The sequence below is a fragment of the Cricetulus griseus genome, assembly GCF_003668045.3.
Source record: "Cricetulus griseus strain 17A/GY chromosome 1 unlocalized genomic scaffold, alternate assembly CriGri-PICRH-1.0 chr1_1, whole genome shotgun sequence".
NCBI lineage: Eukaryota > Metazoa > Chordata > Mammalia > Rodentia > Cricetidae > Cricetulus > Cricetulus griseus.
The window spans coordinates 154279275-154287534 of NW_023276807.1; the positions used below are offsets into that span (position 1 = coordinate 154279275).

The 8260-nt window shown below is 38.6% G+C and overlaps 1 pseudogene; it reads right to left on the bottom strand.

Moving 5' to 3' along the window:
- Positions 1–1390: 1390 nt before the first annotated feature.
- On the bottom strand, positions 1391–2489 carry LOC118237952 (annotated as a pseudogene).
- Between the last annotated feature and the right edge of the window lie 5771 nt (positions 2490–8260).

Consider the following 8260-nt stretch of genomic DNA (forward strand, 5'->3'; position numbering starts at 1 on the left):
TGCCCTATGGAAAGCAGAATTGCCATCTTCACAATGGGATAAGCCAATACTTTAAAACCAATCTATCCTCTGTCATTTCCTAGGAGAACCCTGGTACAACATATATCATTCTTAGAAACACAATAGAGTTTTGTTTCCTTTGTATACAGTGAGGACTCAGATGTAATTGATGACTAAAATTATAAATCATTGAGAGCTTATATAAAACAAAATATCTCTTGGGATCATCTACGGTTGACAGTAGATGAAAATGAAAAATCATACCTTAATGTTGGGCAGCACTTAGGGAGTATCATATCAAAAGACAGCTGCTTCATAGGAAGTAAAACAGCAATGACATGATTAATAGCATAATTACAGACATAAGATGGAAGCCTAAAACTCCTGTTAAAGTGATGGAACATTTGACTCAGTGATTTTTATTTTATTTTTATTTTTTATTATTATTATTTTTCTTTTTGGTTTTTCAAGACAGGGTTTCTCTGTGACTTAAGGAGGCTGTCCTGGAACTAGCTCTTGTAGACCAGGCTGGCCTTGAACTCACAGAGATCTGCTTGCCTCTGCTTCCTGAGTGCTGGATTAAAGGTGTGTGCCACCACTGCCCAACTTTAGAGGATGACTCAGTGATTATTAATATAAAAAAAACACAGTCAAGATGAGCTCAATAAAGCTAGTGAAAACAACATTTCAGTCAGCCGTGACAAATTTATTGGCTCCTTAGTGACAAAAGTACTCAGGTCTCAGTACTGAGTTCTATCTGATCAAGCATTACAATAGCCCAGTAAACTGGAGCAGTTTGCAGCAGTTCATCCAGAAATGATTTGTGAATGCAATTTCTCATCTGAAAACAGGGCATGGTTTCTCGAAAATTGACAGCAGTAATTCTGGGCAGTACTCAAAGGGGCCGGTAGATAAATACATTTGGGAAATGGTGACTTACATACAGTAAATTATGGCTCTCCAAAGCAGAGGTAAATTTCCAAAACAGATTTGATTCAAGAATCTGTCAGTCAAATATGCCCACTAACCTTCCATGGAATGTTAATTGGAGGTGTGTCTGTCCTGCTTTTTGCTTCCTATGACCTTGAGTGAGTGCTAGTTCTTTCTTTTGTTTTATTTTGTTTTTCAAGACAGGGTTTCTCTGTGTAGTCCTGGCTGTCCTGGAACTCTCTCTAAAAACCAAGCTGGCCTCAAACACAGATCTGCCTTTCTCTGCCTCCTGAGTGTTGGGATTAAAGGTGTGTGCCACCATCGCCCTGTTGAGGACTAGTTCTTTTTTTATTTTGTTTTTTATTTGACAGCTAGTATTGTATTCAGATAGCAGTCTCATTACATGTGGTCCAAGAACATTCAAATGAATACTCAAATAAAATCAGTTAACTATCAGTCTTCAAACATCGTAGCCAACCATGTCACGTGTGATCTCTCTGATATAAAACCACATCCACACCTCAATGGCCACCAAACCATTCAGAATAGCTTCCTTAACTGTAAGCTATTTGAAACTACCAGTTTTTTTTTTCAGATTTTTTAAAATTTGAATTAGAAACAGGATTGTTTTACATGACAATCCCAGTTCCCTTCTTCCTCCTGTCCTCCCCTTCCACTCCCCCCAACTAAAACCCAATCATATCCTTTGCTCCCCCTGGTTGGTGAGGCCTTCCATAGGGTGCCATCAGAGTCTATTGTATCCTTTGGGATAGGGCCTAGGCCCACCCCTGTGTATTTTGGCTCAGGGAGTATCCCTCTATGTGGAATGGGCTCCCAAAGTCCATACCTATGCTAGGGATAAGTGTTCTCTCTCTGCCTTTTGGTTAGTTTGGATAACGGTTTGTCTATCTTGTTGATTTTCTTGAAGAACCAACTCTTTGTTACATTGATTCTTTGAATTGTTTTCTTTGTTTGGACTTTATTGATTTCTGCCCTCAGTTTGATTATTGATTATTTTCAGCATCTACTCCTCTGGGGTGAATTTGCTTCCATTTGTTCTAGAGCTTTCAGCTGTGATGTCAACTCTCTGGTGTGACTATTCTCTAGTTTCTTCATGTGAGCACTTAGAGCTATGAACTTTCCTCTTAGTACTGCTTTCAAAGTGTCCCATAAGTTTGGGTATGTTGTGTCTTCACTTTCATTGAATTCTAGGAAGTCTTTAATTTCTTTCTTTATTTCTTCCTTGACCCAGGAATGGTGCAATTGCGTGTTGTTCAATTTCCATGAGTTGGTAGGTTTTCTGCAATTTGTTTTGTTTTTGATTTCTAACTTTAAAGCATTGTGGTCTAATAAGACACAGGGGATTATTCCAATTTGTACCAGTTTTAGCACTTTGAATTATTTTTTTCATACTATGAAGAGCTGCAGATAGGGGTTGGGGGAACCAGTTCAACGTTGGCATAGTGCTAAAATGTGGCTAATGGAGATTTCTAGCAAGTCATGGCATTGGTTACTAGTGCCAGGGCCTTCTCTGAGAAGTTAAGGACGAATGTGGCCATGGTCTAGGTGAACACTAGTTCTTAATGGAGCCAGTCTTCTCTTAATTTATCAATGATCTACTACTTGGAGTTATTTGAAACTTTAGTAAGGCTTTGTTTTTGTGAGAGAGAATTTTTCAAAAGTCTAAAATTGTGGTACATTTACACAATGGAGAACTACTCAGCAGAAAAAAACAATGGAAGCTTGAAATTTGTAGGAAAATGGATGGAACTCAAAGAAACTATTCTGAGCAAGGTAACTCAATCACAAAAAGACAAACATGATATGTACTCACTCATATGTGGATTTTAGACATAGAGTAAGGGATTACCAGCCTACAATCCACACTGCCAGAGAAACTAGTAAACAAGGAGGACCCTAAAAGAGACAAACTTTGTCCACTGGAGAAGGGGAAAGGGTCACCATCCCCTGAGCAAATTGAGAGCATGGGAAGAGGGGGGAGAGAGCTACGAGAATGAGAAGGGAAGAAAAGGAAGAATGCAGAGGTCATGAGGGAGCAGAAAGGTTGAGTCAGGTATAGATTAGAAGAAAGGATGTTATAGGTAGGGTTTTAGTTGGAGAGGGTGGTAGGAGAGGAAGGGAGGGAGAAGGGAACTGGGATTGTCATGTAATTCAATCTTGTTTGTAATTCAAAAAAAAAGTTTGAAATGTCGCTCATCCATGGTTAGTTGGTTTTTGACATTGTGGCATCTCAAGAACTCCATTTGAAGTTAGTTTCTCATTTTGGAACCTTTGCATCCCACACACTTTCTGCCACAGAGGCCACAGGGAACAGAAGGTTCATTCCCTTGGTAGAGGTGCAGGCACTGCATTTGGTTTGATTAATGACATTCTCTTGCTGTATTTAGAATCTTGGAGAGTGACAGAGGTGATTGTGCTTAATTTAAATCTGATTATATATGCCATAGAACACTTCATTTTTATTGTATTAACTACATCGGCCAAGGTGAATTCAGATTCCCCAGTGCAATTAACTCTATAGAAAATTTTCCTTGGCTTTTATTAGCTTAACAGATACATTTATTCCAAAAATATATCTGTCTTCCAGGAAGAATATAGAATCAGGGCACCTTCATTGTTTCTGAGCAAAGAATGTACACATAGAAATTCATAAGTACTGTAAGTATATGGTAAATCAAACTAAGCTGAACATGTGTGATATTTTAGAACTTACCTTGATAACTTGCTCTCAGTGATCATTAGCAAAAGTAAAAGCCCAAACTAAAATTAAAACAAACAAAACCCCCAAATTCCCCTCTCCATTCCTGCTGAGGAGAATTTTCATTTGCAAGGCAGAGAGATCCTACAGAATTAGCTGCTGCAACTCAGCCAGATGGCAGAGGGTGGTTGGTCCCAGGAGGTGTTTTGTCTTTCTTTTAAGATGTGCAATATTCCAGGCTGTTTGTTAGCAAGCAAGCTAACTTTTCTTTAATGGTATCTAAAAAGTCTGAAAAGTAGTCAGGGAGTGGAGTTGAGCCTGCTGGGGATTGTAGAGTTGAAGCTAATGTTGGGCGTGTATTAGAGAAATCGAGATCTAGTGAGAAGCTGGCTTCGGAGGCTGGCTAGATGAGTAACTGTTCTGAAGACCAACGTCACTCTCCATTGTACTTGGGGTTTGCACTATATTTTAATTTATTTTTTTCTTTTATAATTCATCACAAACATTGTAGCTGGGAAAAATGAAATTATCTTGGTGGTCTTCCTGGAAGCTCAGTGGCTTGGCTCAGATTTCGATACCAATGGCTGTTTTCCAGGGTGGTCCAGCTCTGGGTCTGTGAGAAAATGGGAATAAATGGTGCATTTGAGAAACATCAGATGCATACAAGGCAATTTTTTTATGTTTATGGTAAACAGAAAACTGTCTAGCATGACCCACTTATCCTTTATAGCCCACTTTGGGGATGAGGGGCATTCAGAATTTACAAATAAGAAGTTCCCAATTCCCAAAGCAAAAGTGATCCTAATTGCTATGCTGAGATGCATACATAGTACACGATCCAGTGAGGCCTGTGTGACTATCTGTTCTATGGGAATAATCCCTGTCAGAGCAAAAGAGAAAATGGATAAAAGAGGCCTGGTTATGTTTTGGGTGTTGGCTATCCCACAGAGGTCATGTGGTCCTATGCTGACTCTTAGTTAGTGATTGATGGGGGAGGGCCCAGTCCATTCTGGGTGGGGCCATTCTTGGACTGATAGTCCTGAGTGCCATAAGAAAGCAGGTTGAACAAGTCATGAGGCACAAGCCAGCAAGGGCACACTTCCATGGCCTGTGCATCAGCTCCTGCCTTCAGGTTCTTTCCCTCTTTGAGCTCCTGCTCTTACTTCTTGTGATGATGAACAGTGATGTGGAAATGTAAGCTGAATAAACCCTTTCCTTCCCAACTTATTTTGGTCATCACATTTCATTGCAGCAATAGAAATCTTAACTAGACAGGCTCTCAAGGGAAGAAGAGATTGGGCCCTGGAGAGGTGGAGTGCAGTGGGAAGTCCTTCCAACATTAGGGATAGGTGTGTCCTTAAAGAGGGGTGTGGAACACCAGGTCCTTCCTTTGATTGCTGACCTCCTGGTCAGCAATTTGCTGTGTCACAGGTTCCTGACCACTGCCACCTGCCACCCACACAGAGGCCTAAAAGCAGTGGGACTCCATGAAACTTATGAGTCAGAACACCTCAAACAATGAGACAAAAAAATCAACCTATTTTTTTAAAAATAAGTTGATTATTTTGGGAACTTTGTTACAGTTATGGAAAGCTGAATACTAATGCCCCTGGTCATAGAATTGAGATAGCAGTTCAGTGGTTTTCACTTTAGTAAGGCACTGTTGAGTAGGAGATGTGTCTTTTTCTGTGCTTTGTTGATTTTTTGTTGTTGCTGCTGCTGCTGCTGCTGCTGTTAGGTTGTTGGTTTTTGTTTTTTTTATATTTACAAAAAAAATCTTGTTCGTTTTATAGTGAAATTCATTTGCTCTTGTTCTTTTTCTTTTCTAAGACATACAGAAAGAAAATCTTCATCTGCTACTTTGTTCACTGAGTTTATGCCTTGAGAGAGATGTGACAGGAGATAGGCACACACTCTTAAGTGTCATTTCTTAGGTCTCTGTCACACTGTGAGCAATCTGTGCAAGATGTGATTCTGGTGTCTAAAATATTTTTTGCCTACAAGGAAAAGAAACTGTTTTATCTTGGCAGTCCAGGGAACACTAATTTAATTTCTTTCAGGAAAAAAAGCCTTGTTTTGTTTTTAAGATTGAAAAACTTACTCCCTTCTCAGTAGAGCATCAGTTTGGGGCCTTGAAGGCTTGCCTACGAAATAAATGTCAAGATGACAACTCCAGTTATGATAACACTTTTAAAGCATGAAATAGAATGTGTCTGGGGACTGTAAAAAAGATAGATCAGAGGTGTAACTAGGGATGAGCACATGTAGAGACAAGATATTTCAGCTTCTATTCAAATCTCTAACCTGAATGGTGCTATGGTGTCAAAACTGTAGAAAAAAATGAGTATTTTCTAATTTAAGATATGATGAAAAGTCTGGCTTGTTTAGGGGGAAATACTCAGCATTTCTTCTGGCATCACTGACTGCAAAACTGGGTACAGAGTGGCCATAGCAGGACCCAGTCATCTCAGGGTTTGTTTGTGTTTTAACAAATAAAGCTTGCCTAAAGATCAGAGTGCAGAGATAAACAACCACTAGAGGCCAGGCAGTGGTGGCACTCATCTTTAATCCCAGGACTCAGAAGATAAAGGCAGGGGGAGCTCTGTTATTTCAAGGCCACCTTGGGCTACACAAGATTAATCTGTCTAAAAGAGAAACAGAGCTCACACAAAGGTGATCTCAGCACTTGAGGTCCCACGTCTTTGTCTTTAATCCCAGCACTAGAAAGGAATATAAGGCAGGGGGAGACAGGAATTCAATGCAGTCTGAGGACAGGATTGCCCTTTTGGTCTGAGCATTGGTAGAGGTGAGAACTCTCTATTGTATAGCTGCTTTGCTTTTCTGATCTTCAGATTTAACCCCAAATCTGTCTCTGGGTTTATTATCATTAATACCAATTAGAATTCATGCTACAGTGGAATAACTCCAGAGTTATTCCATAGTACCACAGAATTTTTCCTAGAGCCCAAAAATCATGGTGTCCTTGTTGTTATTTGAAATATAATAGCAAAGCTTAGGATGTAGTATCGAATTTGGGATATGATACCTCAATACTGTAACCCTGTGAAGAAGGTGTAATTCTTTTTCAGAGCCACAAAATTTTCTTGATACAATTCACTATTAGTGGCTTTTCATTCAAGATTGTGTTTATGACCAGCAAGACATTGCTAAAATTGGGTTCAAAACATTGAATGCATTTTGTAGAAATGTACAGAAGAAAGGTGTAAGTGACTTTTCAATTTCTAATCAGGTGATCAAAATGTGTTCCAATGATCAAACAACTGGATAGTACAGAAATTTAAAAGTTAGAGAAAACTACTAATTGAGGGGAAACGATACAAAATATCTGTAGAAAATTACTATCAACCAGAATAATCAGTATTTTAGAATTTTCATTGAAGTGTTACTATGTTAAAATTGAGTTTATCCCTTGATTTAATTAACATTAAAATATCCCTGAAAGTTGTTAGGTTAAAAGGAAACATATTAGTTTCTTAATTTTTTGTTACTTACTTTGCTTCCTGTTAAAAACTTACTCATTTATTTTGTGTATATAGGGTTCTTATGGGCCATGATGCCTTTGTGTGGCAGTCAAAGAACAACTTGTAGGAGTCCACAATGTTGGGCCAGGGGCTCAACTTGGGTCCTTAGATTTAACAACAAGGACCTTTATATGCTGAACCATCTCATCTACCCTACTTTGCTTTCTTAAAAATATATTTCCTCCTGTTTCAATGTGTCTTCTGAGAGGCTAAAACTATCTTGCTAAAACTTAGAGAAAATATATTCTGAGTTGCTGGGGGTCGGGGGAACCAGTTTAGTGAAAACAAATCCAAACTGAAACAATGATAAGGCTTTCCAAACAACCCTGGATCTTAATTAAAGCCTCAGGTATCTTCAAGGGTGACTTGTGGAGTAGTCATGATGTGCGTGAATCCTCACTCTATGTACTCTTATGTACAGATTGTGATGAAGGGAAACTGAGTTCACTTAAATGGGGCCATAGATAATGTATCAGCAATGGTCTGGACACTATTTTAAATATATACCACACATACTGTGAATAACTTGTATTTTGAGTTCTGTTCTCCAGAAGATAGAGAATTTGCTATGCCTTTATAACATTATGTATTCATTTGTTCTTAGGAAGAACACGTACTAGTAAGGAAGCACTCTTAGTCTGGGTTCCAGATTTTAGCAGTGGAAGCAGCAGTGGCAAGCAACGTGCTTGCCAGCATTTCTGTTGATGTTTGCTTTATTGCATTTTAATAGACACTAACATTGAAGTAGACATCAAAATATTCATTTATAAAGAATGAATGTGAGCTGTAAGGAATATGGATCATTTGGCTCAAGCTGGCAAAGACAGATAACTGTAGTGAGGATTTTAATTTAATGAAATAGTTCTAGAAATGAGGTTTTTTGCCCAACTCGATGAAAAACCTGACTAACACAAATTAAAATCACTGTTTACAACATTTTAAAATCTCATCTGTAATAATTTTTAATGAACACAATTGAACTGAAAAAAAAAAAACTTTGGTTGAAATGTAGATTTGGGATCACCTTCAGTTTAAAGCGTGGGTTATACGCAAATAGAGTTTTGAAGTC